Genomic DNA, 27,446 nt, shown 5'->3' on the forward strand with positions numbered 1-27,446 from the left:
TAGTGCATAAATATGTTTAAAATAAATATGACAACTTCGAAACTATTTACAAAGAGCGAGATTAACTCGAACCAAAATTCATAATTCAAGGTCCTCTAAAATCATTCATGACAAATAAATAAAAGTAATATTTAAAACTTTATTTAACGTCGAGTTGTTCAAAACATTAAATAATAGAAAACATATAAACTAAGCGGAAGTGTTGAAATCAAGTCCCAATGGCACAACAAACGAATTCCTCCCCTCATTCGCCAGCTTATATTTGCCCTTATCTGAAAAACATAACATAAGAAAGGGTGAGTATAATACTCAATATGTAACTCCATTTCCAAGGTTTGTCTGTGCATTCATGTCCAATAAATGCAAACATGTTGGTGGGACACACATATTTGATACCACTCTTAGGTAACACGAAGTTGTAATATGGTGTGGACCCATCGGTCCACGGAGATGTAACATAATGGTTGTGAACTTGTCAATTCACGGAGCTGTAATGTAGTTGTGAATTCGCCAGTTCAAGGAGCTGTAATATAGTTGTGAACCCATCGGTTTATGGAACTCTAATATAGTTGTGAACTCGTCAATTCACAGAGTTGTATTGTAGTTGTGAACCCATCGATTTATGAAGTTGTATTATTATGGTGTTAGGAGGGTAATCGAGACTTGCATTACATGGCAGTTTCATAGCATCAATAATATCCACAACATAAAAACATAGTACGTGTCTCAGGATCCTACACATATTCATATTGATCACATACAAAAGGCATCATGCTTCTAGAATTTACTTTATACTCATAACATATGATGCATCTCAATAAAATCCATTCAAAATTGACATCGTCATGTTATCTATGTCTTCGAGCTTAGAGACAATTTCAGTAGTAAGATTACTTACCTCAATTTATGTCCAAGCAAAATGAAATCCAAACTGTTCTTTATCCTTGAGTAAAATTCCTTGTACCAATCCCTAGAAACAAATTGAAGTTGACTTAAATTTTTAGGGCTTTTACCAAACATAAAACTCATGACCCCAAGAGAAACTTACCCAAACGTAGCTTGATACCACGTAAATTCCAAACTTTAATCAATAATTCAAAGCAAAATTCACCAAGAACGAATTCCAAATCCGATGGATGGCACTTTAACACCTCCAAAACTGGAATTCAAGACCAAAATATTATGGGTAAACATTAAATCTGCACTAAATTTAACGAGTAGTCCAGGTTAAACAAAACCCCAACAAATAAAATTCGCCAACACTCACAAAATACTCCCAAATCTTGCTAGACAGCAAGTTAATCCACCTTCAAAACCTCCAATATGCAGTCGACACGTGAAAGATTCAAGGATTTTAACTAAATATTAATGGGTCACCCTACAACTCATCCAAAAAAAAAAAAAAAACCCAAATCTCAAACTAAACAAGAACCCTACGTGCTCCTCAAACAAATCGGTGGCAGCAGCGGTGAAGGAACTCTTATTTAAGAGAACCTGCGAGCGGAAGCAAGATCTTTCCAAGCCCATTGTGAAAGAATAAATGCATTCACAAACATACAGAATAGTTATGCATATTCAAGAAAATTACAACATGCTTTCTTAATCAAATACAAAAGGAATTGGTAGACATACCCTTGAAGAACTCTTCTTCTGGAAATCTCTTGCTCTCGTGAGAATCGTCCGACAATATCTCGCTTTCGTGAACAACGTCTAGCAACCTCTCGCTGTTGTTACAATCAGGAATAGTCTGCTCCTAGAACAGCAACCCTTCGAAACTACCACTCGGCAACCTTGGTATTCTCAGAGTGAGAATCCAGGAGGTGTGGGCTCTATGTGAATTTGGTAGAGGGAAGGAGGAAGAAAATGATTGAACTACATGATCAAGTAAGTGGGAGAAAGGTTCTGTCTATCGCATAGACTGAGAATACTTGATCATTTAGTAATCTCTCGCTCTCGTGAGAATCGTCTAGCCAATCATCTAGCAATATCTCACTCTCGTGAGAATCGTCTAGTCAATTGTCTAGTAATATCTCGCTCTCCTGAAAATCGTTTAGCCAATCATTTAGTCTCTCGCTCAATCGTTTACACGATCGTCTAGCAAATCTCGCTCAATTGTTTACACGATCGTCTAGCAAATCTCGATTGATCCTTTAGTCTCTCGTGAGGACTATCGTATAATCGTTTAGTAAACGATTAGTGAAGCAATTAATGAAGCGATCGTTCATAAAATGGAAACTCTTTTCATTTTATCCTTCAATTCTTCAAAACTGAAATTAACCTCCCACTTGCACGGTTAATTGAGAAAGAAATAACCAACAAACAATTATCTTATAATTTTTTTTTTGTAAATAAATATAATAACTAACTTATCATATTATATTTATAACCTATAGTTTTAATATCACATCATATGTAACATTTAAACCATAGTGCTTTTCTCCTTTCTTTAATATAAATCATATTTATATAATTTCCTCCAATTAATGTATCTAATACATCAAATCAATTATATCACATATAATTGAACCAATTTAATTATATCATATATAATCAAATTCCCTCTTGTTAATTTGAATACTTCAAACTAACCTAAAAACTGATTCTCGACTTGAATCCATTGAGCAACCAAGGGGACCTTATGGACCTGTAGCTTGAAGCTCCAACGGTACGTGAATAACTGACTAAACTCTTTGGTCATGAGATCCACCATCCGTTAACTATTGGTCACTCCACTAAAGACCGACAGCTACACTCTTCGTACTACAAATATATTTCTGTATCCATATAACTAATAAACAGTGCGATGACCCTTCACAAATCGCTCATAAGTACAATTGGGCAAATTTATCGTTTTAGCCTTATAGCTACATCTAACTCCTTAAGTACCACTGATTCTTCTAATGAACAATATGTCATAGTCCTACTATGACTGAGTCCTTTCTTCCAAAGTGGTCACTATATTCAAGACTTCGAATCAACCCTTAAGGGAGCAATTTATCTACTTACCCCTACTTCGTGGAAGAAGTGAATTCCATCTTGTGTAGCTGAGTTCCTAGCTCTCCAATCAAACGAATCCCCAAAATGGTAGACTTGTTGAGTTGGCAATCTGGCCACTCTCACCCATACTAATCAAATGACCGCCCTCATAGGCAGGAGTTCCCAACTCACTCAGGATTAAGGTCATGTCATCTATGCTCATTTTAGTGAAATGTAATTCTCAATTATCAACGATGTTATATAAAGAAACTAATCATTTCATGATCCGGTCTTATACAAACTCTTTATATAGGATCTCCCGCTTGCATGTCTCCATATGAATGGTCAGGATCAGACCATTTGTAGCACTTTACAACACTTGTACCATCTACAAAGTGGGTCGTATCCGAAGTGTCACCAGGAGAAGGTATCCCTCCTTTATCCTTATACTACAGACCGTTTAAGTTATTACTTAAGGCATGATCCACTTATATGTCTCACATACATGGTTAAGTTACATGAAATAACCACGGATCTTCATTTATTGGATTTGAGTAAATGCATATAAAATAACATTTATTTTATCAATAACAATATGTGTACAAAATTTTTACAAACTATGAGACCATCGGGAGAATTAGGACACCAATCCCAATAATCTCCCACTTGTCTAATGCCTCGGGAGACCAATGTACAATATATAAAAACAGTACAATATACAATAAACAAGGGCATACTCTATACCCCAGTATCATCTCCCACTTGCCCTAGACAAGGTGCCGCATGTTCCGTAGACCCAGACTCTCCAGATGACCCTCGAACATTTTAGCCGTGAGAGCCTTTGTAAACGAATCAGCAACCTTCTGGTTCGACGCGATCTTCGTGACTATCACATCACCGCGATGCACAATCTCTCTGATCAATTGATACTTTCGTTCAATATGCTTCCCTCTTCGGTGACTTCGAGGTTCCTTAGAATTTTCCACAGCCCCACTGTTATCACAAAAGAGAGTGATTGGCAAAGACATATTTGGAACAACTTCCAAATCGGTAAGGAACTTCCTAAGCCAAACAGCCTCTTTAGCAGATTCACAAGCGGCTATGTATTTGGTTTCCATAGTGGAGTCTGCGATGCATCCTTGCTTGATGCTTTGCCAAACTACAACCCCTTCATTTAGAGTGAACAAAAAGGAAAATTGTACTACATAGCAACATTTTAGGTTGCATTTTGAAGATTGGCAAAAGAGAGTAATTTTCATAATAATAGCAAACTATATCATATCCATATGATCCCAGTTTTCAAAAATCCGAAAATGACCTCAATGATATTTGAACATACAGAGTCTGTGTATCTTGTAAGGATCAAATTCTTATCTCCATACACGAGCATATAGTCCTTCATTCTCTGAAGATACTTGATAATCGTTTTGATCGCCATCCAATGATCTAATCCTGGATTAGACTGATATCGACTGACAATCCCTACTGCGTAACAAATGTCAGGTCTAGTACACAACATTGCATACATGAGGCTTCCAACAGCCGAAACATAGGGAATCCGTCTCATTTCCTCAACCTCTTAAGGTGTCTTAGGACATTGTTCCTTGAACAAAACAATTCCATGCCTGAAGGGTAAAAAACCACTCTTGGAATTCTGCATCGAGTACCTGATCAACATCTTGTCAATGTACGATGTCTGAGACAAGGCCAACCTCTTGTTCTTACGATCATGAATGATCAGAATCTCTAGAACAAACTGTACCTCTCCCAAATCTTTCATTTGAAATTGGGCGGCTAGCCACGTTTTAATGTCAGTTAGAAACCCTACATCATTCCCAATGAGTAGGATATCATCCACATACAGCACCAGGAAAGCAACTGAGCTGTTGATGATTTTTTTGTAAACACAAGGCTCATCAACATTTTGATCAATGCCAAATGATTTAATCGCACTATATATCTAATGTTCCACGATCTAGATGCTTGTTTCAACCCATAAATGGACCTATTAAGCTTGTGAACTCTTTGCTCTTGATCTGGAACAATGAATCACTTTAATTGAGCCATGTAAATGGCTTCCTTAAGATTATCATTTAGAAAGGCAGTCTTGACGTCCATTTGCCATATCTCATAATCATAAAATATGGCTATGGACAGGAGAATCTTAATAGACTTCAACATGACAACAAGTGAGAAAGTTTCCTCATAGTTCACTCCTTCGACCTGGGTATAACCCTTTACCACGAGTCTAGCCTTAAAGATCTACACCTTTCCATCTACACCTCGTTTTCTCTCGTAGATCCATTTACATGCTATAGGTTTTACCCCGTCAAGTTGATCCACAAGTTCCCAGACGGAATTGAAGTACATAGACTCCATTTCCTAATTTATGGCTTTAGTCTACTCATCATTGTCAACATCTCTATTACTTGCTTATAGGACAATGGATCCTCAACTTCATCATCAGACATGATGTTTTGGGCTACAGTCAAAACCATGTAGCATTCTGGTGGGTTTGCAACCCTCCCACTATATCGAAGCAGTCTCAACTCTTGAGATGGTTGACTAGATAAACCGACATAAAATACTCTTATTGATCTATCAGTCTGTTCAACAACTCTTGTTGAACTCTCAGTAGTCTCATTATAAATCTCATTTAAAACAAGCTTTCTTCGTGGTTTATGATCCCTGATATGGTCTTCTTCCAAGAAGATAGCATTTGTCGACACAAACACCTTATTCTAACTTGGATCATAGAAGTATCTACCCCTTGTTTCTTTGGGGTAGCCTACAAAGAGGCAAATTTTCGAACACGATTCCAACCTTTTAGGGTTAGCCACAAGCACGTGGGTTGAACATCCCCAAATCCGGAAGTGGCATAAACTACCTTTACGACCTCTCTATAGCTCAAAAGGTGTTTCAAAAACATTCTTTGAGGGAATATTGTTCAAAATATAACATGCAGTCTCCACTATAAATCCTCAAAACGAGTCTGGAAGATGAGCATAACTCATCATAGATCGAACCATGTCCAACAGTGTTCTGTTTCTCCTTTCTAATACACCATTATGCTGAGGTGTACCTGGGGCCGAGAGTTGGGATGTGATTCCATGTTCTATCATATAGTTTTGGAATTCTAAGTCCATATACTCTCCACTACGATCAGATCATAGTGTTTTTATCTTCTTACCTAACAAGTTTTCAACTTCAGCCTTATACTCCTTTTAACTTTTCAAGAGCGTCAGACTTATATTGCATTAGGTATAGATACCCATATCTTGAATAATCATCTATGAAAGATATGAAATATTCATACCCACCTCGAGCTCAAACACTCATCGGACCACAGAGGTCTGAATATATAAGCTCCAAGGTTTCCTTGGCTCTATAACATTTTCTAGTAAAAGGTCGTTTGATCATTTTGCCTTCAAGGCATGATTCACATACCGGCAATGAGTTTTCTTCTAAACCATTTAGAAGACCACATTTCACCAACTTCTCAATCCTATTGAGGTTGATGTGACCTAACCTTAGATGCCAAAGATGGGTGTTTTCCTTAGGAAAAACCTTGTCTTCTGGCAGTTGTCGCTGTTCTAAACATTTTAGTATAAGCAAGGCTTTTATGACTAACGACATTAGTACATACAAGTTATTTTCCATTGAACCAAAACCAATTTTCATACCATTCTTGAAAATAAACACTTTATTCTCAGAAAAGGAGACAGTATAACCTTGTTCAATCAGACAAGAAATTGAAATTAGGTTCCTCTTGATATGATGAACTACATAAACATTATCCGGTAACAGATAACGTTTCTTGTCCAAAAATAACTTCAGCCCACCTACAACAATAGCTGAAAGAACCTCACCAGTACCGATTCGAAGAGTCAACTCTCTATCTTCCAATGTTTTCCATAAATTAAATCCTTGGTAGGAAGAACTTATGTGATTAGTAACACCTAAATCAAATATCCAGGCAGAATCATCATTCTCTACTAAACACGTCTCCAAGACAAATAAATCACATTTACTGTCTTTAGACTTCTTCCTTTTCTGAAGAGTAGTGGGATCAGTATATATATCTTTTCCTCCCACTGAATATTTTATAACCTAGGGTTTAGTTTACTTAGAAAAAACACAGATAATGATTTTAACTAAGTGACTGTTTAGGTTTGCCCAAAAGTAACTCTTACTTTGGAAAGTTAAACACTTTTGATCATCATCATTAAACTCTTTAACGAAGTCTTTGACCAACTGTTGCATGCTTGCAGTAAATCTATCTAATTTATCTTTCCAGGTAGGTTCCCAGGCAAGGGTGTTCCATTCCCGTCAACTTAAATATCCCAGCCTAGCCAGAACCCACCTTAGACAAAAGGTTCTTTATAGATAGATTTTTTACAAAATTAATCTTTAATGGAAATCAATTTAATCATATTAAATCGATTTAAAAGATTAAACTTAGGTTTTTAACCTCATTAGAACCATGAATTTAGGTCTATCTCAATCAAATTTTAAAACCCTTTTAAAACATGAGTTCATCTAAGTTTGCATGCAACTCTTTCTTATTGATTTTAGTTCTAATTTCCATTATAACAGTTATAACAGGAAATAACTAAAACCAACCACAATACAAAGCAACACATACAAGACATTCATAACTCTTATAAATAAGCCTAAGTGTCATGCTCCCTACTTTTATATAACTCTTATATAATTAAAGTAATGAACCAAGCATACATGCTCTCATACACCCTTATACTATAACACTTATAATATGAAGATGATGCATGAATATGCTTAATGCATGCATAAATATAACTCTTATATTATATGATGCATGAACATGCTCTTATGTAATTTAATCGTTCAAACTACTATATCATAACTCTTACAATATAGAGATGATGCATGACAAATGCATAACCTATGGTAGGATTTAAAACTATATGACATATTCTATGACATATAATAAAAACATACATCTTATGTACATTCACCAAAATTAATGGACCGGGATGATTAGCCTAAAAAATTGGAAATAAATCTATCTATTACATTAAACTATCGAGTAAACCAGTTCAACAAGCGAATCGGGTCTTGAACCACCCAAGTGAAGCCTTCTTTGTGAGTTTAGTGAATCAATTGGAGGAACTCTTATTCAAGAGAACCAATAAGTGGAAGCAAGACCTTTCCAAGCCCATTGTGAAAGAATAAATGCATTCACAAAATACTCTTGAAGAACTCTTCTTCTGGAAATCTCTCGCTCTCGTGAGAATCGTCCGACAAAATCTCGATCTCGTGAGCAACGTCTAGCAACCTCTCACTATCATTACAATCACGAACAGTCTGTTCCTAGAACAACAACCCTTCGACACTACCACTCGGTAACCTTGGTATTCTCGGAGTGAGAATCCAGGAGGTGTGGACTCTGTGTGAATTTGGTAGAGGGAAGGAGGAAGAAAACGATCGAACTACACGCTCAAGTAATTGGGAGAAAGGTTCTGTCTATCACATAGACTGAGAGTACTTGATCGTTTAGTAATCTCTTGCTCTCGTGAGAATCGTCTAGCCGATCGTTTAGTCGTTCGCTTAATCGTTTACATGATCATCTAGCAAATCTCGCTCAATCGTTTACACGATCGTCTAGCAAATCTTGCTCGATCATTTAATCTCTCATGAGGGCTATCGCGTAGTCTCTCGTGAGTAAACGATTAGTGAAGCAATTAATAAAGCGATCGTTCATAAAATGAAAACTCTTTTCATTTTATCCTTTAGTTATTCAAAACTAAAATTAACCTCCCACTTGCACGGTTAATTGAGAAAAGAAATAACCAATAAACAATTATCTTATAATTGTTTTTATTATAATAAATAAATATAATAACTAACTTATCGTATTATATTTATAAACTGTAGTTTAATATCACATCATATGTAATATTTAAACCATAGTTCTTTTTTTTTTTTTTTAATATAAATCATATTTATATTAATTCCTCCAATTAATGTATAATACATCAAATTAATTATATCACATATAATTGAACCAATTTAATTATATCATATATAATCAAATCCCCTCTTGTTAATTTGACCACTTCAAACTAACCCAAAAAACTTATTCTCAACTTGAGTCCATTGAGCTACTAAGGAGACATTTTGGACCTGTAACTTGAAGCTCCAACGCTATATGAATAACTGACTAAACTCTTTATTCACGAGATCCACCATCCGTTAACTGTTGGTCACTCCACTAAAAACCAACAACTGCACTCTTCGCACTACAAATATATTTCTGTGTCCATATAACCAATCAATAGTGCGATGACCCTTCACAAATCGCTCGTAAGTACAACTGGACCTATTTACTGTTTTGCCCCTGTGGTTACATCTAACTTCTTAAGTACCACTGATTCTTCTAATGAACAATATGTCATAGTCCTACTATGCTGAGTCCTCTCTTCCAAAGAGAAGGTGTGGTCATTATATTCAAGATTCAGAATTAGCCCTTAAGGGAGCAATTTTATTCTACTTACCCCTGTCTTCGGGGGTGAATTCTGTCTTGTATAGTTGAGTTCCCAACTCCCCAATCAGACGAATCCGCAAAAAGGTAGGCTTGTTGAGTTGGCAATTTGGTCACTCTCACCCATATTAATCAAAAAACCGCTCTCATAGGTAGGAGTTCCCAACTCACTCAAGATTAAAGTTATGTCACCTATGGTCATTTTAGTGAAATGTAAGTCTCAATTATCAACGACATTATATAAAGAGACTAATCATTTCATGGACCGGTATTATACAAACTCTTTGTATAGGATACCCCACTGATATTTCTCCACATGAATAATCGGGATCAGACCATTTGTAGCACTTTACAACACTTGTAACATCTACAAAGCGGGTTGTATCCGCATGATCCACTTATATATCTCACATACATGTTTAAGTTACATGAAAGAACCACGGTTCTTAGTTTATTGGATTTGAGTAAATGCATATAAAATAACATTTGTTTTATTAATAACAATGTGTGTACAAAATGTTCGTGTACAAAATGTTTACAACGATCAACAAGCGGGACGCAGACTGAAGAGTGGTGGACAGCAGTGCTAAAAACCACACAACGATCGACAGATGGAACGATAGACAAATCTGTGGTGGACAACAGTGCTAAAAACCACACAACGATCGACAGATGGAACGATAGACAAATTTGTGGTGGCGGCGCATCTGCGACAGTCACCATGAAGATTGGCGGACTCTCTCTATGCTTGAACATCAATGATCGAATGACGATCGGTGGAGTTTCAATCGGACAGACCTAGTGGCTACGATGATCGAAGGCAGCGGGTAGGACTCTTCCAAAGGGAAAGAAGCTCCTCCCAAAAGCCTAGAGCGCATTCCAATTGATGAACGCACAGACTACCCTCCCCCTTTGACAATTATCCCTCAAGTCCTCTTGCTCCTTTGTCGCCTCTTCCCGAAGCCTTCACTAACCTCCTCCTCCTGCCTGATTCCGATCATCAGTCTCTAGAAACTTCACCTCACCAATCACCGCAACTCCATCCATCTTTGCCTCGCTCGCCCCATGTTGATGACCCACACGATTCGTATGCTGGTCCGTCTCATCAACCCCAAACCGAAGCTGGCGAGACATCTGGGGCATCACCGCATCATCAACCTCCACCATCCACAGTTGCTGTTATGATGAGCTTCGAGCTCTCCTTAGCCATGATCTTTTCGTCTTCCGTCAATCGCTCGCGGAGCTGCACTCTCACAATGCCACGCTGCGCCAAGCTCTGGTGAATGAGTAGCGCAACATATTCACCATCCGCCAGAATCAATGCCAACAGGCTGAGCATAACCACGAGTACTTTAATTTCTTAACTACATACTTACATGGCCCCGTGGTTCCTCCTCATTTGCGCCAGCCTCTATTCTTCCAAGAGCCGCTAGCCACTACACCACAAGCTTGAGTGCAACCACGAGTACTTTAATTTCTTAACAGCATACTTACATGGCCCCGTGGTTCCTCCTCATTTGCGCCAGCCTCTATTCTTCCAAGAGCCGCTAGCCACTACACCACAAGCTCCTTCCCATGATGCGCCGCTAGCCCCTCCCAACAATGATTATCGACCACCAATGTAAATTTTGGGGTGTGTTTTGAAAGTTGTTCTCTAAATCTCTTCATTTTCTTTTACTTGTAATTTAGTTTGTGTTTGTTTTAAGTGTACCTTACGCCATATCGTTTTTACTTCTTAAATTCCAGTGGATATGTGTTTTTCTTTCCTTCCCTGTATTTCTTTGCCTTATGTACTACTCGCTTATCCTTTTGAAATTCATTCCTTTCAATCATCTTTTTGCGTTGTTAGCTTAGCAGCTACGGTGATATATATGCAATTACTTAATGCATCTCAGTTACATCACATGCTTCTTTTTACTCTAGAACCTTCTTCAATGCTTATCCATACAAAGCCTATGCTCAAGCCTCTTTTTCGAAATTTTTGAACAAGTTTGTTTCCTTTTTTTTACAAGTGCAATGAGGACCTTGCACCTCTGAAATTTGGGGGGTGGGAGAGGTTTGGGCAGATGCATTCACCTTTGAATTTTCCATCTTAAAAAAAAATTAATAAACTCCACTATCAGTGCAAAGGAAAATCCTAACCTGATAAGAGTTAAGTTGAGAAAAAAACATGCCCAAGTTGGATACTTCGCATGATACTCGTGCAGGTAAGCCAAAACGAAAGTAGGTTACTAAGATCAATGCAATTCATATATAATGAAATAAAGTCAACTCCACTGTATGGAAGGAGTAAAAACTTAGCCAAGATAAGAGCTGAGTTAAGCTTGGAACACAACTGTAGTTAGATTTTCACATGATACCCGTGGGGCAAGCCAAAACGAAAAGTGTGATCAAGTTCAGCGTCTTGAGCACAAAATAAATAATCGAACGCAAATTGTACCCCTCTGCAAGAAACGCGTGTTGTTTTATAAAAAAACAAAAAAATGGGGGACACAAAAATTGTTTAAATCTAGAAAAATACTTTTGAGCAAAAATTTGTTGAATCTAAGACTAAGAAAAGATTTCCCTGAAGAAACGACCAAGAGTTAAAAGAAACAAAGGATTTCAAAGAGATTATATAAAGCTAAAGCATTTTGAGCAACTAGTTGGTGTAATGCGATGAGTTAAGTTGAGTTTGAATTTCCTCAGTATAAGATGTGCTTGAGAACAAGCATTATTCTAAATTTGGGGGTATGATAACGTATAGAAATACAAGTTATTTGTGCCTCTTTCCTATAATATACGATAACGAGAAGGAAGAAAATGAGCCAATCATGAGTAAATTTATGTGAAAAAATCAAAGTTGCGTTAAGGTACTTAAACACACCCACTGACCACATTTCATGGGCAAAGTGTGCCAAAGCTTGTATTTTGCAGGAAAACTTAGAAACATCGCATGCGCTGATCCTTTAAGAAGTATGCAGTGGACGCATGCCTTAGGATTTCTCAGTTGATACTCTGACAAATTTCCTAACCATTGACCATGATACATCATTGACATTCTACCAAAATAGCGCAAGGCTCTATAAATGGAAAATCAGCACTAGAAGAAAAGAGGAGAGCCGAAGGTCGAGAGTTGCAGAAAACATTCCACTTTCACTCCCACCCCATTTCATCATCGAAGGATCATCAAAGAAAGATTCTAAGATTCGCCACTTCATCCACTACATCAAAGCCAGTAGTCTTTACCATTATCTATTGCTATCAAGAGATTGATATCAACTGTGAATTCATTTCATTTTTCTGCTATTTACGTGTCGTAGTACTTGCTTAACTAGGACATTAGACAACTTGTATTCGAATTCTTCTACTAGCTTAATATCATTATCATGATCATCTTTATCTCGTTTCACATTTGTTCATTTGTCATTACCTTTCCCATGAATCATTAAACTCTATAGGGCAAGAGGAAGGTCACTCTCACGATTTAAATGATGTTTCAAGGTTCTATCATGATCGCTCAACATATTTTGAAGTTACACTTTCCTGTGAAAGTAGAGATAAGTAACATAACCAATGTCTCGAGAGAGAAATGGTAATAGAACTTGTTAAATGAAGAAAAAAATGTTTATGGAGGTAGAAACAATCTTACATTCTAAGTACTCCTTCTTATGTGTCATAGAATTATGACCAGTGGAGACAATCACCGACAAGTGTGCGCCAATCAGGATTATGGACCATGATAGCATCTTCAATAAGATTTATTGAGTCGGTAGTCACCTTCCCTCGAGGCCTTTCATATCTATATATTTCCCTCGTTTAGTATACGACATCACACATTTACTCACTTGTGACTCTTATCAGGTTTTTGGTTACTTAGAATTTCCTTATCGCATTTTATTTAGCTTTAACATAAACAAATTGCATCTTTTAATTCCTTTGCATGAATCATTGTTTTTCAACGCAATCACTTCAAATCCCTGTGCTCGACCTTAGGTTATCCTAAGACACTCATGATCAGGTTTCACTAGGTCGATGAATGAGAAAACTTGTGGTTGGTGTATGTTCACTAAGTTTATCGCATAGACTCATTATCACATAGCAATTTTGAGCTACGAAATCATCACAGCTTTTATTCACAAGTTTTTTGCGTCGTTGCGGGGAAAATGCGGTCAGTGGGTATGTCTTAAGTATCTTAACGCAACTTTTATTTTTTCACATAAATTCACTCATGATTGGCTCATTTTATTCCTTTTTGTTACTGCATATTCTAAGAAAGAGGCATAAATAACTTTATTTCTACACGTTATCATCAAACAACTTCTACAAATGGTTCTTGAGTTCTTTCAATTCTGCTGGAGCCATTCTATATGGTGCTTTAGAGATAGGATGGTGTCTAGCTCTAACTCGATCGTAAAATCAATTTCTCTGTGTGGCGACAAACCTGAAAGATCCTCCGAAAACACATTCCGATATTCTCTCACAACTGGTTCTAATATCAAGACAATCTCAGCTTTCGTATGAGAGTTAAAAATCACCTCCTTATGAGGGCAATCTATATTAGCATGGTTAGCAGCCAACCACAATCTATGCCTAATATTACGTCGAAATCTTGAACGTCTAAAACTATTAAGGTCACATCCAGTGTATGACTTACTATTTCAATCTGACATGCTTTTATCTTTTCATTTGCTAACATAGTTTCTCAAGACGGAGTAGGAACTGGTAAGACATCATGTAATGACTCTAATTCTAAAATGGCATACTTTACAAATAATGAAGATATAAACAAATGGGATGAGCCAAAATCAAATGATGCCAATGCATAGTGTCTCAAGATTGGGAGCATACCTATCACCATTGTTCCTGCTTTATATGCCTCTCAACAGGTCGTAGTGTTGTTTCCTGTTCAAATCCTCCTAATTAGACCTTGAAGGCTGGCCTTACCACCTGACGTGCTCCTGGTAGGACATTTGTCAATCGTATGCCTCTCCTCTTTACAAAGATAACAAACCCCGCTTCCAGCCAAACAATGCCCCCCAGTGGCGTCTCTCACAGGAACCACAAACAAGCTTGCTCATCTCCATCAGGCTAGACGTAGACATTTGCTGCTTAAAGTGCCGTAATGACTCGGCTAAACTCGAACTTTTTTGCGGAGGCTTGAAAGCTTAAAGGTCCTAACCCTTGTGACTTTATGTGTTCCCTCTCTGACTAGGAGTCCATCTCTACAGCCAAACGAAGTGTGCCTCTGCATGGGTGGTCGGCTAGAAAGCCCGCATGAAACCACGTATCTCACTCTTTAAGCCCTGGATAAATCTCTCTGCTCTCTTAACCTCTGCGACGACCAATTCAGGAGCAAAGCATGACAATCTTTCATAGTTCTGGTCATATTCTTCAACCCTCATTTGGCCTTGTTTCAGGTTTAAGAACTCTTGTTGTTTAGCATTCCTCGGGCTAGTAAAGAAATATTTTGTGTAAAAGCGTTCCTTCAACTGCTTCCATGTTATTGATCCAACATCAGCATCTATCATCCTTTCAGCAGATTGCCACCAAAATTGCAGCATTATTGGTGAGCAAGAATACTGCATGTTGTACCTTTTAATCGTCTAGGCATTTCATGTAACATAAGATTGTCTCTCTAAAAGATAACCACAATTTTGCCTTGGTAGGGTCCTTCTAGGCACTTCATGTAACGGAAGATCATCTCTATAGAAGATAACCACAATTCTTCCTTGGTAGGGTCCTTCAGTAACCTTTTAAACGTTCGAGGATTATACTTCCCAAAATCCCTCAAATGCTTGGTTTCGACGGACATATCCTACAGATTCTATTGTGAAAAGAGCCTTGAGAGCAGAAACCTCCTGAGGCGGTGCCCGCTGGGTTAACATCTCTTCTAATATACTCTTAAATATCTCTTCCAACTGGATTGTCATTGTAGTAAGTTCAATCTAGGTGACAGATGCATCAAAGGGTGGGTATACTGTCGTCTATCCTTCATTCTCGACAACATCTTCAATGGGTGGGTGACATCCACCCCTTGTACCAGTTCTCCCTCTTTGACCATTTCTTCTTGCACTTCGACGTGGCAACATTTCCTAACATTCACAGTCAACCTCTTTCAATTCTCAGTCAAGAAAATGGTCGAATATTACCTTTAAAGAAAACAGGCGAAGTTATACACATATAATTTTAGACATCTGATGACGAGCAGAAATGCACGTCATTATAGGCCTTTTATTTAGAATTATGAGGGCTGTTAAGTAGAAGATGTGGCGATTAAGAATTCATGAGAAAACGAGCTTGTGTCGATCGACATTAAGAATCTTAGCTAACCCACTATTATACGTTATTATGCGTTCAATTGTTTATTTGTGAGCAAACACAGGAATCAATTGCATGCGGTGAATCTCGCCATCGCAGAGGCGTCACATACGCTCGACGCATGGATATTGCGGCCATTAACTGCATGCGCCCATCGCATAAAGGTTGCGGCTACAGAGTATAATCATAATAAAGGGATGACCACAAAGGTGGTGGAATGCGGTGATACTCCGGAAACCAAGCATGAACGCATGCCTCAGAAGTATCAAAAGATGATGTTGACATTTCACCTGCCACGCTGTTAGCAGCAGAGATTCAGAGCAGGTCCACCACGCCGTTAGCAGCAAAATTTCAGAGAAGGACCATTAATGTTGTCGGCGATCAAGGTCTATAAATAAAAGCCTTAGAGCCTAACTTCGGATCATCCAAAGTTCCCCGCCTGAAGGTATCCCAGGCTCCCTGCCTTCGGGCAGATCTTTGTGATCCAGACAAAAGCGCGAGAAGATAGCCTTGAGAATTCTTCATTCCTTCATTCATTCCGAGTGACGACCGGAGCCTTCGCCGGAGCCTACTCCATGGCACCACCGGCAGCCTTGACACACATCTGATGGAAGCAAGATATTGCTTCCATCTGGCCCTCCATATCTCTTTTATCCTTGTATTGTATTACATTGTGGCTTAAGAGATTAATACATTTTATGATCAATGCATTTCTATATTTTCCTTCGATTCCATCTCCATCTTCATTTACTAGCATCCTTTACTTTCATTGCATCCCTAAGTAAGACCACTAGAGTATCGCATACTTAATCATGCGGCATAGACATATGAAGCATGTAACAAACCACCGAGAGGTGTGTGTTGCGCAAGTGTTGTGAGAAAATCCTATTTGCTTAGTGTGAAGCTGTAGCAACACTTGTCTATAAGCAGAAGCAATGCTTGTCTATGAGTAGAATCAACAGCAGCCAACTGCCCAGGAGGGTAAGTAATTGATCGCATTAAGAAAAATAAGCGAGTGTTCACTAGAGATAGGAATAATCTTACGTCAACCATGTTTATGTGATTACCTTGTCTTATGAGCGCATCATTCATCATTAAGGCATACTTAGGAGAGTAGTCTAAAAACCAAATCTAAACTCGGGAGAGCAGATTGGATCGCATAAGCAAGAATGAGGACTTAGGAATAAGCTCCGTTTGCTAATCCACAGCGTATGCACCATTTAAGTAGGATATGGTGGTATACGGTCATCTTGCTTATATGTGAGAGCACGTAAGCGGGAATAGAGACTTAGAAATAAGGCCTCTCAACACTATCGCATATACATCGCATACGTCTTCGTCAAGTGTGTATAACATGATCACATAACTTGCATTAGCTGGGGTTACCCTTGCGGTCTAGCTTAGTGTTGCGGTGAAGACATCCCCGCCATTTTATCTATTTTTCCCATACATCTTATTACGCGTTAACAATTGTCGTGTCTCTACCTCTCAGTCATACTTCCACTACTTTATCTGTTAGTTAGGAGTAGGAGTAGAACATAGCCCATAACCCACAACATTCTTTTATTCTTCACCGCAAACACACTACCGCATAACATTTAGCTACAAGTTCCTGAGTTCGACATCAGATCACCCGAGAAACTTGCGATCTCCTTATACTTGGCGAGAGAGCAAGAAAACTTATGATAGGAACACGTGGTCATTGCACATGAGATTAACACTTACTTTCCATTCCAACGCATGACCACCGATGCATGAGAACAAACGCATAGCCTAAGACATGCATCATAATATGCGTTCCCAAATTTTTATCATCAACATCTTATTAAGAGACATACTTGGCGAGAACGCAAGATCTGTGAATGGCCATAGGGGACATACATTCTGGACTTACATTGTAAGTCCGACTACAAAACCTAAAACTTAAGCTCTGATACCAACGGTAACGACTCGACTTTTCAAGGAATCAACTAGGGTCATTAGCTCATGTATGCAAATTTAAAATCATAGCAAAACAAACATAGTGCACAAATGTGTTTAAAATAAATATGGCAAAACTATTAATAAAGAGAGAAATTAACTCAAACCAAAATCCATAACTTGAGGTCCACTAAAAACATTCATGAGAAATAAATAAAGGCAATATTTAAAATTTTGTTTAACATCGAGATCTTATTCAAAACATTAAATAGTAGAAAACATATAACATGAGCAAAAGCATTGAAATCAAGTCCCAGTGGCACAGCTCATGGATTCCTCCTATCGTTTGCCAACTAATCTTTACCTTTACCTTAAAAACATAACATAAGAAAGGGTGAGTATAAAGCTCAGTAACTAACCTCATACGGTGTGAATGCATTGATCCACAGAGCTATAACATAATGGTTGTGAACCCATTAGTTCACGGAGTTGTAATGTAGTTGTGAACTCGTCAATTCACAAAGTTGTAATGTAGTTGTGAACCCATCGATTCATGGAGCTGTAATATAGTTGTGCATTCGTCAATTCATGGAGCTGTAATATAGTTGTGCATTCGTCAATTCATGGAGCTGTAGTGTAGTTGTGAACCCATAGGTATACAGAACTGTATTATAATGGCATTAGAAAGGTAATGGTCACGTGCATTACATGGAAGTTCCATAGCATCAATAAGATCCACAATATAAAAACATAGTACGTGTCTCAAGGTCCCATATGAGGTTATCTATGTCACGGGGCTCGAAAGCAGGTTCCAGTAGCAAGATTACTTACCTCAATTTATGCCCAAGTAAACTAGCAATCCAAACTCTTCTTTATCGTCAAGTAAAAGGAAAATTGACAAAAATCGCCCTTTTTAAATTTTAGTTTTCAATTTTAGACCATTTTTAAAACGATTATTTTTTTTACCCCACAATTTTGAAAACTAAATAAAATTACCCTAATGCCCTTCACATTTCAAAAATGACTCAAACCCTCCAAATCCCCACTCTCACTATTTTCCCTTGACATTTTCGGTCATCATCATTTCCCCCTATCATTTCCTAAATCTCACTCCATTTATCTCCATTTCCATTGCCATTTTCCTTTTCATTGAAGATTATTTGAGATTTTTCAACTAATCAGGTATGGGTTTTCATTTTTTTCACTCAATGTTACTTTATCTTAGATGCTATAAAATGATTGTTTGAAATCTATGTTAGATCTATGTTGAATGTTATTTTTTTTTCCTAAAAACATCATTTACAACGTTTTTTGAATAATTTTGGGCCTAAAAATGAGTTTCCAGAAATCGGTCTTACCCGACCGGGCTTCATATGATGGTGACCGAATATGTGATCGGGCGAAGAAGATTGGGAAAGATTTGGGGAAGATTTGAGGAAGTTTGGTGCTCGGTGCTAGACCGGCCGGGCCCCTATGTATATTTTGACCAAGTATGGGCGGGAAAGAGAGGAAAGGATAAAAGGGAGGGGGGCAAAACCAGGTAGGGGTAGGTGGCACTCGATCGGGCTTCATACGAAGATGACCGGGTATGTAACCGGCAGAGAAGATTGGGGAAGATTTGAGGAAGATTGGCACCCGGTGCTAGACTAGCCAGGCCCATGTATAATTTGATCGGGTATGGGCAGGAAAGAGAGAAAAGGAGGAGGAGGAAGGGGGGAAAATTGGGTAAGGGTAAGGGTAAGGGGCACCCGGCTGGGCTGCATACGAGGGTGGTCGGGCTTAATACGAGGGTGACCGAGCGAGGAAGATTGATATGTGGCCCGGTCCGGAGCCCGACCGGGTATTGGACCGAGCCAAAATCCAGAAGTGAGGACTCCCCATGAAGGCTCGACCGGGACAGGTAGAAGGAGTGGAAAATTGGTATATGACCCGGTCCTGAGCCCGACCGGCTATTAGACCGGGCCAAAATCCAGAAGGGAACTCCCCGTGAAGGCTCAACCAGGACCGGATAAGGGGAACGAAATGGGTAGACTCGATCGGGACCGAGTAAAGGTAGGTGTAGGAATGTATCAGCAACAACGGAAGCAATCATTAAAACACTCTAACTCATTAATTTTGGCAAAATATAAAGCATGTTCTTGCAGAAAAAAAATGAGTTTCAAGACCTACCTCTTGTAGAACTTCTTCAAAGCTTGTTCTCCAACTGCAATCTTCTCCAAATCTTGTTGCAGACTACCTTAAGATCTTCCTCACTATTCTCTTAGTGCTCTAGATTGAGTTGTGGGACTTAAAACAAGCTTGAATAAAGAGATGAAGGAGAATAGCTCACATCAGCAATCTTGTTGAAGAACCCTTTCTTCAGCCCGAATTTTCTCAAAAATTCTCTCTTGATTGCATGCCCATAATTCACTCCAAACTCTTCAATATATTGTAGATCAACATGTAAGGGAGAGAGTTGCATGAGTTGCAGCTCATGCTTGGAGTAACACAAGGCAAACTTGATGGCTTTTTTGTGAGCAAGTAAAAAGATGGATAATGGAAAACATGGTTTTTCCATTTTGTGTTTTGTTTTTTCAAATTTTCAATTTTGTCACAAAATCAAATTTTGATTTTAAAAACTGAAAAATAAAAGTAATTTCATAAATAAAATTTTAAATTAAACTTAATTAATTTAATATCAAATATTGAATTAATTTTAACACATATCCATATTTATATATTTAAATCATATTTAAATATAGATTCTTCTATTCCGTTTAATTCTCAAATTAAACACATAATGATATCTCATATAATTATTAATTCTCCTATTTCTAATTTGAACGTTTCAAATTAACTTATCATGCTATTCTAGCGATATTCCATTATGAGCTAATAAGGGGACCTCGCAGACCTACAAATCATGGGCTCCAACGAGATTAATTGGCTAAACTCATTAGACCAAATTAATCCCCATTCGTTAACTAATGGGTGACCCAACTAAAGCCCATAGTTGCACTCCTCACTGTAGATATCAGCAAGTCGACCCTTTACATGTTGTTCATAATAACGGCTGGGTCAAATATCTTTTTTAGCCCCACGATTACGTCTTATTCCTCAAATCCCTACTGATCCTCTAATGAACAACTGGTTGTGATCTAATCACTAAACCAAAGTCTCTCAGCCCAGTGAGAGAGTGGGACCCCTTGTTCAAAACCTGGATTCAATAGAGAACAATCTTTCTCCTATCCCTAAATCGGGTAGGCGTGAACTCTATCTTGCACCCCATGTCCCCAGCTATCTATTAGGTCTTACCCCTAAAATGATAATCTTATTGAGTCGGCGTTGTTGAGCCAACCCTCACCTATGCAAATCTAAGGGTAATCCCGAATAAGCAGAGTTCATAGTTAGCTCCGGATTAAGATCGAGTTACCTAGGTCATCTAGGTGAAATAGTCAGTCTTATACAGTAAACAACGTTATAAAGTAAGGGTGACTTATTTCTTAGTCAAATCTTATGTAAACTCATTGCATAGGATGCCCTCACTCCTCATGTCATAATATGTACGAATTAGGATCACATCGTATGTAGCACTTTACAACTCTTTGTAACAACTACAGAGTAAGTCGCATCCAATGGTGTTATCAGAATAAGGTACCCAATCTTATTCATGTATCATAGATCATTTTGACTATTTACTCGAACCTGATCCACTTTTATGTCTCCACATAAAGTTCAAGTACCCATGCAATAGTCCTGAGTCTTAGTTTTTTGGATTTAAACTTTCATACAATTTACGAAATCAATAATAAGTATATTGATTATAGAAAATGTTTATCATTTTACAAACTGTGAGTTTTAGGACATAAAACCCAACAGTAGGGGGCGCCCGGCCGAAAGGGTACGGCCGGGCCGGGAGTTTCACCTATCGCTTCTAGTTTTTGGCCCGGTCTTGGACCCGGTCGGGTATAGGACCGAGCCAAAATTCAGAAGCGAAGGGGACGGGTGGTCTAGAGCAGGAAAAGGGCAAGCGAGACCGGGTAGGGGTAGGCAATCACTACTGGTTTTTGGCTCAGTCCCGTACCCGACCGAGTATAAGCCGTGCCAATTTTTTTCTTTATATTTATATATAATTTTTGTTCTTTTAAGTACTCATTGATGTTTAATGTGTTGTCTTCTAATTTATCTATTTCATGAAAAACATAGGTTATAATGGAACTAGATATGAATGTTCATCTTAATGACCATTTTCCTACAACCCTTTCATGTTGTTCCCACATAGAAAAGACTATCCCTAAAATTAAGAAAAACATGTTTTGGTCCTCTCCTTGACATAAACATCATCTTCAATAGACCACTAATTCATTATAATTTTCTTCGAGAGGTAAAGGAATCTAGGAGCGATGTTATTAGCTTTAATCTTAATCTTATGGGGAATAAAGTATCCTTCAACCAAGTAGAGTTTAACCTTATTACAAGACTAAAACATCAAACTAGAACTGTGAGGGGAGAAAAATCTTTTGTTAGACTTAGAGCTAAGTATCTAAATGATAATGAGGGCATGAAGGCATACAAGTAACTTGAAATATTTATATTCCTGCAGGTCATATTTAAATGCTGAACCAGGATTTTCAATTTGTAAGACTTCAAATTTAGGTAACTTCTTGTATGATTCTTCTAGTGACCCCCAAATAAGCACTAATGTTTCTTCCCTTGCCCTCCATGCCTTGTCGTAACTTAAACGCACATCATACTTTTGTTTTATATCCTTCACAATGTCCTTCGGTCTATAGGAACGACTAACATCTTTAAACTTCGACGAAATTAAATGTTCGAGAACCCAACTAGAAGCTTGTCTATGATCGTTAGTCAATATTTCATTTCTACATGTATGGACATTGTCATGCTTAGAGAAATTAAATATCTCACAAATTTTCAATTTAACGACTCGAAGTCTTCATTTGCATTCTTCAACTAAGTATATAACTTTGTATAATGTTGTGGTCGACTTCTTCACCCTAAACTGAAAATTACCTCTAATTGCTAACATAGATAACCACATTTTTAAATCATTCTTAGATATAAATATGTCACCAACTTGCATATCTTCAGAAGAATAAGACTGACCTGACATAGTGATTGTGCTACTAGAAGGATGTGATAAGTCATGACCTGTTACATGTGACGAGCCTCTGTAGTCTTCGATTGTTCGTTCTTCTGTATGAGGTGTATGGTGGGTATTAGTCTTGGGTTCCTCTCCATCATCCTTCTCCCTCCAAAACTAATCATTGAAATATTGACATTGGTCTACATCATCCCAAAGTTATGAGTCGTCAAATTACTAGGCGACGAAGTAAGTGATGGGTTAAAATATGTGAGAGAAAATGGATTATCCGACTCCATCTTCCAATGTAGTGGCCTAGATGTTGAAGGGATTTCTTCAGTTCGTCGAACATGAATTTTTTGGATGAAATCTTTGATTTGTTGAATGATACGTAAAGAGGTATTAGGTCAGGAATTCATTATAGGTCGTGTCCAACTCAATGTCAAACCCCCACAACTCTCCTCTATCGTAATTCACTCTCCTCCATCGTAATTCTTTTTTCTTTCATTCCAAACACCACCGAAACAAATCCAAATACGAGACATTTCCTACAATTTATATAAAAAATGTATTGATATAATATAGTTAAAGAAAAAGCAAAATTTAAAAAAAAAAACAAGAAGACAAGCAAAATAAAAAAAAAAAACTAAAATAATAATAATAAAATGATTCTATTTTTTGGCCCGGTCGTTCACCCGGGCCAAAAAAACAAAATCATGTTTTTTTGTGCGCCCAATCGGGCTAGGGTTGACTCTACCAGGCCCGGACCCGAGAAAAACCCAATGAAGCCCGGTCGGATCACCGGTGAGGGGTCAATCACTTTGTTCCATTCTCGCGAATCAAACTTATTCCAACATTTATTTTGCTCCCAGTGAAGCCCGACCGGGTTCGGGCAATTTGAACTCATTTTCTTTCTACCCGGTGAATACTCGGTGAGACCTAGTCGGTATCAAACTTATTCTAATATTTAAGTAAAATTCCTTGAACCAATCCATAGAAACAAAATGGAGTTAACAGGACTTTAACCAAACATAAAACTCACGACTCCAAAAGAAACTTACCCAGGCGTGGCTTGATCCGAGATAAATTCCAAACTTTACTCAATAATCCGAACCAAAATTCACTAAGAACGAATTCCAACACCCGATGGACGACACTTTTAACACCTCCAAAACCAGAATCCAAAACCCAAATATCATGGGTAAATATTAAATCCGCACTAAAATTAATGGGTATTCCAGATTGAACAAAACCCCAACGAATAAAATTCGCCAACACTCACCAAACACTCCCGAATCTTGCTAGGCAGCGAGTTAACCCACCTTCAAAACCTCCCATCTACAGTCAACACATGAGGGATTCAAGGATTTTAACTAAATATTAATGGGTCACCCCATAACTCATCTAAAAAACCAAAATCTCTAACTAAACAAAAACCCTACCTGCTTCTCAAACAAATCGACTGCGGCGGCGCAACGCAGACCAGAGCGTGGTGGACGGCAGTGCCCGCGACCGCACAACGAGCGACGGACGGAACCACCGACAGATCTGCAGTGGCGCGATCTGCGACAGCCACCGTGAAGACCAGCGGATTCCCTCTGCTCCTGAATGCCGGTGATCGAACGACGACCGACGGAGCTTCAATTGGACGGACCTAGCGGTGGGGGCTTCGCGGACGCGGGTTTCTTCATTTCTTCCTTTTTTTTTTTTTTTTTGCACGCTCTCCAGGCATTTTTAATATATATTTATATAATGACTTTAATTTCCTTTTTTAATCCTAACCCTAATAAATGTATATCTTTATATATTTTCCTTTTTCGGCACAAATCCATAAATTAAATATTGAAATCTCCCCTTAAATCATTTAATTCAAATCAATATTCCCAAATCCTTTTCAAAATCCTAAATCTTCGATCTTTTAGGATTAAGGAAAAAAATTTGAATTAATATGACCACAAAGTATAAATATAACTTCATTTTATTCAAAACAATTAAATTAGAATTACCTTAGCAAATTAATTAAATTTTTAAATCTCCAAATTTTAGAATGCATCCAAATAATTGAGATAATTAAATTAAAATTATTAAAAAATTGAGATGTCACAATTATGCCCCCAAACAATAGAACTAAAAGCTTGTTTAACCACATGAATAAAGTGCATATACGTGCACCTTTTGGCAACATGAATATAGTTCAACTTACATAAAACATGTATCATGATTAAGAGGTGAGGTCAAAGGTTGAATCTCTCATCTCATGAAAATTTATGAACCTATTAGATAATTTTAAAAGTCTAACCAAATATAACACAAGTCTAAAAGTTCAAGGCTTAAACTTCTAATTTAACCTAAAACGTATGTAGTATGTCTTTGGATTTTGAAATTTGTATCTAATAGATCACTAAACGTTATAAATGTTAATTTCTAAGGTCTTATTTGATACCTATTTGACTTTTGGTTTTTTAATTTTGAAAATTAAGTTTACAAATGTTACTTCCATTCATTGAATTCTTTGTTTCATTTCCTACTTTTTAGTAGTATTTTCAAAGTCCCAACAAGTTCTGAAAAATAAAAAAATAGTTTGTTTAAAAACTAGAATTCAAATGTTTACTTACAAACGATGAAACGATGGTAAGGAAATTGTGACAAAACAAGCACCATTTTAAAAAGCCAAAAACTAAATACTTATTAAATGGGGCTTAGACTTTCAATTTTGTTTCGAATGTCTTTGACATAATCAATAATTTTCAAAATGAATGGATCTAAATTAAACTTTGTATGTAATATATCATTAAACTTTTGATTTTGTGTCAGTAGGTTTGTGAGTTTGAGGATTTGGTAAAAACTATTATATACAAAACTTAAAGTTCAAAGACCTATTAGGCAACTCTTAAAATAGAGAAATCCTATTTGACACAAAGTTGGTTATTGATTTAAATATAAAATCAAAAACAAGAGATTTAATAAAAGATGGTTATATTTTATGTTTTCAATATTTTCAAGTATGTGTTTGGTCGTGGATTTGACCATTGGGTTCTTGTTAAAAAAATGTTCATAATATACAGACATACTTACGTATACATGTATATATATACAAGAAATAATGGTTACGATAGCTAACAAAAAAAAAGTGCTATAAAAGACGTTTTATAATCTTTCTGTAGAGCTATAATGGATGTTATAGTAGAGTACGAAGATATATCATGTATATATGGCTATGAAAACATTCAATAGCATTAGTCATTAAAGTTATCTTTAACATATAATAGCTTGACTTATTGCTCTCTTAACTATATAATAATCTTTTCTTAATGCTTTCTTTGACATATGGTAACTTTCTTTAAGGCTATTGTATCATATATATATAGCTTTAATCTTATGCTATAACAAACTGTTGGGCTTGATAGACTTAATAGGTTGTGTGAAAACACTGTCTTCTTGAAGAAAAATTAATTAGGCTTAGTTGAAAGCCTGGCCCAATCAGAGAAACCAAATACCACTGATGGAAAGCACTTGAACAAAAACACTGTGCTAAAAGCACAATCCACGTAAAGAATGATCTTCACTCTACACTTTGATGGCTGAGATTAACTTCAAGCACTCAGGAAAAAACAAACACTTCAATGACTAACCCTTTCTTTTCTTTGTTGCAGAAGGAAACCGAGAAAGAATAGAGGGAGAACCAGAGGGAAATGCTATTGGTCTTCGTCTAGACGATGAGGTAAGATTCGTCTAGACGATGAGGTAAGATTCGTCTAGACGATAAAGGTTTTGCCAAGGATCGTCTAGACGATGGAGGTTACTGCCGAGGATCATCTAGACGTAGGGTTGCTGCCAAGTGAGAGACTAAACGATATGAGTGTCGATGTACACGATAGAATTAAAGAAGATGAGGGAGAAGAAGAACACCAAGAATTTTACATGGTTCGGCTAAAGGTAGCCTACGTCCACGGAGAAGCTGATGATTTCTAATAGGGGAGTTACAACAAGAACTTTACAAGATAAGTTGTTAGCTATCTTGATCTCATGGATTTTTTTTTCTACTCTCCTACTTGTACCAGAAAATATAGATGTATATAAAGACAGTTTGTATAACTAATTCTTAACAACCTTGAAGTTATTTTTCATTATTTGTAATAACACAAACAACATTGAAGTTATGCCTATTTACATTACAAGCACTTATTTTTAACTAAATAAACACACGAAATACTTAATAATGTATGTATGAAATACAATGACTTCTTTTCATTATTGAAATTTAGTAATCAATTACATTAGAACTAAATAAATTATCCAATTATTACAAGAAATATATCAAGTGCAATTTGCAACTATATAATGTTCAAAAATACATAATTCATCAAATGTTGAGGATTATAGTATCATGGAATTGAGCTTTCCATCTTTGATCTTTCCACATGTAAAGGTATCATTTCATACACCTACATAAAAAATGAATTAGCATCGGTTAGGCTTTCAAAACGACTTGAAAAGTGTCTAAGTATAACTTCTCAAAATGACATAAAACGTGTATAATTGTCATTTTAACTCTTAAAATAACTTTAAAATGTGTGTTTCATTAAGAATCGACAAATTTACCATAGAAATAATATATTAATAGACTAAATAACAAATAAGTGG

At 37.2% G+C, this 27,446-nt stretch overlaps 1 long non-coding RNA gene across 4 annotated transcripts; it reads right to left on the reverse strand.

Moving 5' to 3' along the window:
• Nucleotides 1-24,485, reverse strand: LOC120074051. Of its 4 annotated transcripts, XR_005480874.1 has the most exons (5): nt 24,245-24,485; nt 18,139-18,348; nt 1,049-1,159; nt 899-970; nt 1-272 (listed from the first exon to the last, which is right to left on the reverse strand). It is a non-coding gene; the product is annotated as an uncharacterized LOC120074051 (long non-coding RNA). The 4 variants fall into 4 exon arrangements; XR_005480876.1 differs by lacking the exon at nt 1,049-1,159; XR_005480875.1 differs by lacking the exons at nt 899-970; nt 1,049-1,159 and having other exon boundaries at nt 18,139-18,313.
• Between the last annotated feature and the right edge of the window lie 2,961 nt (nt 24,486-27,446).

This window comes from Benincasa hispida, chromosome 3 (genome assembly GCF_009727055.1).
Source record: "Benincasa hispida cultivar B227 chromosome 3, ASM972705v1, whole genome shotgun sequence".
Taxonomy (NCBI): Eukaryota; Viridiplantae; Streptophyta; class Magnoliopsida; order Cucurbitales; family Cucurbitaceae; genus Benincasa; species Benincasa hispida.